Genomic DNA, 8309 nt, shown 5'->3' with positions numbered 1-8309 from the left:
TAGAAGCAGCACCAACGGCCTCCTCGCGGGTTGCTGCTAAATTCTTGAAGTGATTGGTCTGTTCTTCCTGCTGCGCTAAGGAAGATTGAGCCTTTTCAAGTTTTTCATTTGTGACGCGAAGGCGTCCCTCGAGCTCTGAAAAAGACAACACCACGGAGTTAGCGTAGAAAAAAAACAAGGTCACACTCGATGAAATGGGATTATACCTTCGACACAAGCCGAAGCCTCTTCATACTCATTAACAACCGCATCTCGCGCTTCATCAAGATGATCATATTCCGCGGATAATTTCTTATAGTCTAGTTGAAGGTTGGTGAGAGTAAATTGACAGGCATCTAATTCTACCTGCTTCATCGAGTCCATATGACGAAGGTGGTCGACCTCTTTATTTATCTCTGAGACCCCTTTGCTGAGTCTGTACATGCACACTTCAAGATTCCTCTCAGACGCAGCATGACGAGCTACGTCGGCACGAGACGCGGAAAGAGCATTGCTGAGAGCGTAGACTTCAGCACGAGCATCATCTCTTTCTCTGGCAAGACAGAGCATATTATCCTGGACCCCTGAAAGAGGAATGGATCGAGCCGTCTGTAATTCTTCTTCCAACAGCTGAATCCTAGATTCCAACAAGGAAGTACGCTCACGGGCTTCCCGCAGATTATCACGGGTCCACAGCAGTGTGCCATTAAATAAAGCACGATCATGGTTGTACAGATTTTGCATGTCGACCATCTGAACATGCCGCGCGCGCCATACCTCAGCCCGAGCATCCCATTTCTTAGCTTCACTCTTAATTTTCTCAACCAAATCTCTAATACGAGATTTTTGCCGAGCTCTTTCGTTTCGAAGCCATATCATCTCGGGGACGCCACCCACTGGAGATAGGGTGGGGAGACTCAGACAGAACAACTAAGAGATAAAAGAATGACGACATACGGCAAGGGAAAAGAACCAAACCTGTGAAAGTGGAAACTTGGCTACGAGTTTGCTCTAACTCAGCGCGCACTGCAACAAGTTCTGAACGAAGATCAGCCTCTGCTTCACCCAGCTTTTCTTTCTCCTTAAGGCTTTTCTTCAGCTCTTCTATTTCCACCTCAGCCGCAGATAATTCCTTTTCTCGGTGACGAAGCTTAGCCTCGAGCTTCAGAGATTTCGCTTTGAAGAACTGATATAGCACGTGGTTAGAATGCTCGCTCCTCATCATCTACACATCAAGATGACAAAACATTATTTCACCGAAGCGTATGATCGTCACGTAGAAGTATGTACGAAAATTTACCTCCAGCACACGCTGCTGCGGAAAGCCATATTGATACCCGTCGGCGATGGCCATCATATCGGCAACGGAAGTAGGAGGCTCCGGCACAAGGGTAGCTTCGGGAACAGTCAACCTTTTTCCCCAGGCTTCAGACACCTGCGCCTTAGAAGACATCTCCATCATGCGACGGGTATACGCGGTTGATTCCTTTTCCCCAACAACAACAGGAGCGGGATGAGAGACAAACAGAAGATTCTTTTCCTTAAACCAATCCATGATGGCGTCCTCACCCTCAGACGTCGGCGACTGGGGAATATTATCGGCAGGCGCATCAACGACAGATTTTCCTTTCTCTGACACGACCCCCTCAGCACGAATGTTGGCATGCTCCTCCGCGCCTACATGCACAGCAGGCTCCTCCGCACCAACATCTTCTACAGTAGCATCCCCATTACCATCACCACCAAGAACATCCCAATCATCATTGGGGGAAAGTAAAGAGAAGTCCTCGGGAAAATCGAGGGCTTCGTCAAAGAACTCCCCCGTGGAATACATCCGATCAAAAGAAAATTCTTGAGAAGTGGGAAGGGTATCCGCGACATCACCAGCAGGGACGGAAACATCCCCGATAACAACGTCATCAGCCACCACAGCTTTGTTCCTTCCTTCATCACCAGCATGACCAGCGAAGACCTCTTCTTCGACATTGATAGGGGAGGTACCAGTACGTTCCTCCCCATCAGTAATCTCGTCCTCAGCAAACTCTACGTTCACTGGACTAGTAACTTCTTCTTGGGCTTCAACCTCGCCCATCACCGTAGTAGAAGACTGCTTCGGCCTAATCTTTTTCTTCTTCAACACCTGAAACCAACACCACAAAAAGAATTATTTTTCCCGACTGATGGAAGTTCTAAAAAATAAGCGCAGCTAGAATCTGCGTACCTGAGCAGCTGAGATATTCTTCGGTGGGAGTATAGCACCGGAACCATCCTCCTCGTCTCCCTCTACGACGTCCAGGGCATAAGGAAAATTCATTCCCGCAAAGTTCAGACGCCAGGGGCAGAAATCTCCATAGCGAACAGGAGGAGACTCGCGCGGCTTACTATTCTCGGTAGGCCGCCAACTGCGGGCACCAGGAATCCAACCGTAAGCCCACGGACCAACTATCTCGATAACGGTGGCATGCCACTCGTAGTCATGATCGCGCTTGATCCTCTCTCGCGCGGGGAAGAGTTTCCGACGACTGGACGCCTCCGTGCCAGGAACATACTTCAGCTTGGCATCGCTGACCTCATTTAACAGACGAATCTCGCCCCGAGGAGCAGGGAGATTCCGAAGGCTGACACTCCATGGCTTGCGATTCCTACTATTGACGTAATCACCGAAGGAGTTATTGAAATTCTCAGGAGTATACCATTCCTTCTCCATGGGATTGGGGACATAACAAGTCATCGACGTTTTCCCCTTACTCCGCAGATAGCATTCCTTCAGGGCGCGGAGATAATTCCCCGATAGTTGGGATACGGAACGGCTGTGAGTATTGGTGGAAGAGCCCTCACGACTAGCGAGCACGTCGTAGTAGAAGGAATCACCTGATTTGTACAACGGCAACATGAGACCAGCTTCGAATGCCCCAACCGTCGTTAACAAATGAAATTCATCGAACTCATACTTGGAGATAAGCTCATACGTAATATCATCCTCAGGGGCATAGAAACGAACCCAGAAGGCTTGAAGCTCATGCTTTTCCTTGAATATTTCAAGATCGATATGCTTGAAGGTTACTTTTTTCCTGCTAACAGAGACACTGCGTATCAAGGGAGCAGCCTCATCCTCCTCGGCGGGGCCGGATGAACTAACGAACGCTTCCGAAGCTTTTCTCTTCACGGGGGGATTCTTTGAAGATTCAACCCTAGGAGCTACACCCTTCGTATTATTCCCTTTAAAAGTTGGAGAAGACCGTAGATGATGCTCGGGCACTAACGAACGTAGAGGAGGAATGTCAAAAGCAACAGCGCGGGGCGGAACCTGCGTACTCCTAGTATCATCACGAGGACGAGCCGCTGAGTGATCAAAGACTCTTCGAGAACCAGACGGAATTATCGGAGGAATCTCTTCCCTAGAGGACGAGGCTTTAGCTCCAGAAGAAACTCGACTCCGACGAACATCATCTTGAGACTCTCGACGCGGAGGAGATCTCGATAACCCAGAATCAGGAGTCTGATAAGTAGGCCGCGGACGGTCAGACATGGCTGCGAAAAGAATAAAATCAAGAACAAGTTACACACAATCAAAAAACATTACCAAAGATCAAAAAACACATCCATAGCAATACAACCACGATAACGCAGCAACCCTAAAATTAGTATACATGCTCAAAATTTCACCCTCGAAGTAATGGCTTCCTTAATTTAAGATGAAGAACAGGGGCAAACTAGTATGCAAGCATCAGAAGAAGTTCTTCATCACAAACAAGGAACAACAGTAGCAGAGAATTCACAAATCAATACAGCATAAAACGGTGGAAATAAAGAAAAGAAAAACTTACCGGCAAAAACAGCAGTAGAAGAAACAAACAGGAGAAGCGGGCGTGATTAATGCTAAGGTGGAGAGAATTTAAGATCACAGGTGCAATGAAGACTGACAGAGAATTTAAGATCACAGGTGCAATGAAGACTGACAGAGAATTTAAGGTCACAGGTTCAATGAAGACAGACAGAAAATTTAAAGGCTGAAAAAAGAATGAAAACTGAGAGAGTGTTTAGGAAGAATAAAATTAAATTTTCTTTCTATCCTTAAAATACCCGAAAGAAAGAGAAGGAAATTAAGGGAGGAATGGGAAACGTGCCCGTTACATAAGCAGTTAATGCACGAATAAAAGACGTGCCCAAGTATCTAGGAGAAGTTATTAGGAGTGAGAAGAATATGCGACGATAGTTTTTCTTCAAGGCACCCATTAGTCATTCAAGCCCGAAGAAAAGGGGCAAATTGTGTACACATATATCTCACTATCAGACACGTGTATATAAAAAGGTAAGTGGAAAGCATGCAGGCCAAAACATCAAAACATGATGCGTCACGAAACACCAAATAAACCCCGAGGAGTTACTTTATCTCATCCCCAAAAGAGGAGCTAAGATCAACGGTGGAGAGAAAGTTAGCTGACACGGACTGACAGGGGCAGAAGACACTTGTCATTGATGGGAATTGGTATGACATATTGACATTTATGGGATCAATGATTGAGAGTGAAATTAGCAGGCCTCAAGTCCTCAATGACAACTGTTTTTTTTTCCTTTTTAAATTCAAATCTGTTCAATCGTATTGCCAGTTGTTTCAACAGGTCTGTAATGGTAATTTTGTTTTTGCAGTCGGATTACCCAAATTACACTCCACTGCTTTCTAAAATCATGGAGTGTTTGCTCTCTGAAAGTAAGGAAGATAAGATCGTCTACAATGAAGAGGTAATGTTTTGCTTGAGGAAGACTTAGAAATTCAAAATGGCATGCTTGCCTCTAGAGCTAAATGTGGCTGACTTGGACTTTCTCAAACACGATACTTAAATGTGTCCATGCTGTCATTACTACTTAACATAACTAATTTGGATAATCCATAAAGTTTCTGCTAAACACAAGTTTTCAATGTTTCAGCTAATAGATGCAGCAAATGAGGTTGTTGATAGTGTTGACAAAGATGAATTATTGAAGTTCTTTTCGGTCAACCATGATCCTGAAGATGACAAGGCAGAGGTGCACGTCCGTAGACTCATTCCTTTACTTATATTTTGGGTCCGTTTCTTTGGATTCTACTACTTACTAAGGAGTGTAATAATGTCTAAAATGACTGCAGGCAATGAAAAAGAAGATGGAAGCAACACGAGACCAGTTGGTAGAAGCATTATACCAAAAAGGATTATGACTTTATGATTAGGAGACATAGTACCGTTGGGAATAAGGCATTTGTGGATGAATACACATCGTCGATGGCTGGAATCACTGATGACACCAAAAGAAAATGGGAGGAGTTCCCCAAGCAGGCAGAGAACAATTCTAAGGGTGGGTCCTTTAGTAATTTTATTTATATATTACTATCATGGGCTGGCTGTTTTTTCTTTTCCTTGCTTTGGTTAATAACACAATCTTTTGTTTTTACGGACTGTTCCCCTTCAAGCATTGTGGAAGCTGCTTGAGAGCAACAGAAGCAGATGCATGATACTGGTAACAGGATGGGCGGTAAACATGTTTCAGCAGTTGAGTTATATACTAGGTTAGTTGGATTCATGATCTATTGATGTCTACTATATATATGTCCCATCTTATGTCCTCCGTCTCAGCTGAACCACACATCTGTTTTCCATCCATGCTCATATTTTGAAATAAACACAAACAGGGAGTCCATTCCACTTACAGTTCTTTTCAGAGCAGCCTCTCTTGTAGGAAATAAGTCGGCACATTTTGGTAGTTCAATATCGAGCTGAAGAAAACATGAATTGTCACTACAAGAAGCATACACAGCACGCCGCTCCTTACACGGCCCAGTTCGATTTGCCTAACTCTAGTTTACTATTTTTTTTATTTTATTTTTTTTTGTTGCAGAAATGCCTGTAATCAACATGCTGTTGAGATTGATTTAGCACGAACTGCTGCAGGTCTTGCTAAACAGAACAGTGAAGATATACTTCAGCATTTTGAAGGTAAGACTTTAAGTACAGGTGTTTTCATAATTTGTTGGAATCATAAATGAATTTATTGTCCTGACCACAATTTTCTATTAGCGCGTTTGGTCATTTAAGCTTCCAAAATTTTCACAGGCACGTCAGAACAGGAATTGCAGAAATTAGAGCAGTGGATTCCTCAGCTGTTACTCTGCAAAAGTTTAGATGTGATCATTCAGGCAAGGCAACAGAGATTCAGGGACAAGAAAAGAATACTTTTCAGCAGCCTTACCCGGTAAGCCAGTCGTCTCATTATACCACCCAATTTACAATCAGTGAGTGTCAATCGAGATTTTTCTGGATATCCAGCTTGGAACAGCACCAGTGGATTTCCGTTTCCCAACTACAAATCAACCGAGACATTGCTTTACCTGTTATGTCCAGTACCGTAGGTTAGCGAAACTATTTTCCCAAATGATACTTGAATTAATTTGCATTTCACATTCTATGGTTTAACATCAAACGAAAGCATGACAGCATCCTGTATTGTTTTCTGGATATCTGACTGGTCATGTACTTTTTATCTAGGTCCATTGCTGCGGAAGGAGATGATGCTCCAGAGTGCGATAAATTTGTAGAAAAAACGAACCCTATTTGGAATGAACAATTTGAATTTATAGTTGAGGATGCTTCTACTCGACATTTGATAAACAACGAGGAAGGAGTTCAAACATCTGAACTTCTTGGATGCACGCAAGTGCTGTTGAAAGTCCTTGAGCCTGGTAAAGTGAATGATGCTAAGAATGATGTTTGGTTGAATTTGGTCAAAGATTTGATTCTCCAGAGAGACACGAAGAACAGGGTAAGGTACTTTAGTCCTTACTCTTAGTTAAACATCTCCAACAGTGTAAATTTTAGAATTTTTCATTGTTAACCTCGTGTCATTCTTCGTTTAAATTTTCTGGCACATGTCCAATGATGTTAAATATAGGAAAGAATCATCATTAGGATTCACAGTTAGGATAAATCTTTCTCCATTAATCATGGCATGACAAACTTCTGGTTGTTCTTTTGAAAGTTGAATACGGTTTAAATTGCGATGTTTTATTCTTCTTTCATTTGAGTGATCGATTTGCAGCCATGTTGGTGGATATATATACCTATCCTTGTGTGACCTCCTTTTTCATACCTCCTTCTCTACGTTGATTTCTAACTTCAAATTTTCTTAATTACCTCCTAATTTCCTTGATGCTCTTTCTTGTTGTTTTTCAGGTAGTTGTCGATGTTAGTTTTCGTTTTCATCCACTGTTCATTTAAGATACTATTCATGTTTAAATGACTACTGAAAAATTCAACCGCCCTAATCTCTTAAAATGTTTCCTTCCAGGTGTTTGCAGGGTGCACGAATGGGCTATCCTTGTGAGCAAAAGCTTATGTCCTGTGCTGTCCGGCTCCCCATTCTGCACCGACCTGTGAATTTCCATATCCCTTTGTTGTCCTTCAACATGATGTAGATTCACTCACAGCAGCAGTAGTTTTTGAATGTTCATGATCAACAACTACTCTGAAACGAAGGTAAACAAACTTCTTTTGAAAGCTTTCGTCTATAAGTCATAAGCTTATAATGCCAGATCTTGCAAACTAGAATTTAGCTGATTGAACAATCATTTCATTCCTTTGGATTAGGTAAACAATTCTGAACATGGTACTAGGAGTGTATTATTGTTCTCTTATTCTCACACTTGTCTCTCTGAACTAACTGCATTGTCAAGGTTCCTAGTTATTATTCCTACATTTTGATAAGTGAACTGAAATGGAACTTTAAAGTTTCTTCTAAGCGTCCTACGACCATATATCTCAATTTCAGTTCACTTATAGTAGAGTAGTGGAAGAAAGAGTTCTCTACGCCCTCTCACATGATGTTCTCTTAAATATTTTGTTTGGATTTGCTTCTACATACTCTCCATTTAGTTCACATATAGCAGAGTTTGTTGATATTTGCTTTACATGGTTTTGACTTGTCTCTGCAGATTATACAAAATCTAGGGTTTAGTCTTTTGTTTGTGACATCAGTTTTGAAACATCAAATTGGTTATTATGCAGGTATTTGGGATTAAGTCAAAAAGCAGTATTCTGGTGATATTTTAGAAGCAGTTGAATCTTTGCTGAGGAGATTGGTTAAGCAAGCGGAGTCAAGTGATACTTATGGTGATATTTCCCTGTTTTTCAATGCCTGTCAGTTGACACAAACTAGGTTACCCATCCTTCTATAAACATCAACATAGATCGAATATTGTATGTCAGTCGCAACATACATAAGTTTGCTTGTGTACATTTGTATCATAGATCGAACATTGTATGTCAGTCACAACATACATAAGTTTACTTGTGTAATTT

At 42.3% G+C, this 8309-nt stretch overlaps 2 long non-coding RNA genes across 2 annotated transcripts; both read left to right on the top strand.

Annotated features, from left to right (window-relative positions):
- The first annotated feature begins 4627 nt into the window (after positions 1 to 4627).
- On the top strand, positions 4628 to 5518 carry LOC113361719. Its single transcript, XR_003365289.1, has 3 exons — positions 4628 to 4722; positions 4909 to 5007; positions 5108 to 5518. It is a non-coding gene; the product is annotated as an uncharacterized LOC113361719 (long non-coding RNA).
- A 342-nt stretch (positions 5519 to 5860) lies between these two features.
- Positions 5861 to 6359, top strand: LOC113361718. Its single transcript, XR_003365288.1, has 3 exons — positions 5861 to 5951; positions 6069 to 6207; positions 6282 to 6359. It is a non-coding gene; the product is annotated as an uncharacterized LOC113361718 (long non-coding RNA).
- The last annotated feature ends 1950 nt before the right edge of the window (positions 6360 to 8309 follow it).

The sequence above is a fragment of the Papaver somniferum genome, chromosome 3 (assembly GCF_003573695.1).
Source record: "Papaver somniferum cultivar HN1 chromosome 3, ASM357369v1, whole genome shotgun sequence".
NCBI classification, from domain to species: domain Eukaryota; kingdom Viridiplantae; phylum Streptophyta; class Magnoliopsida; order Ranunculales; family Papaveraceae; genus Papaver; species Papaver somniferum.
The sequence above is the reverse complement of the archived record's forward strand: the minus strand, read 5'-3'. Positions and strand labels throughout refer to the sequence as shown.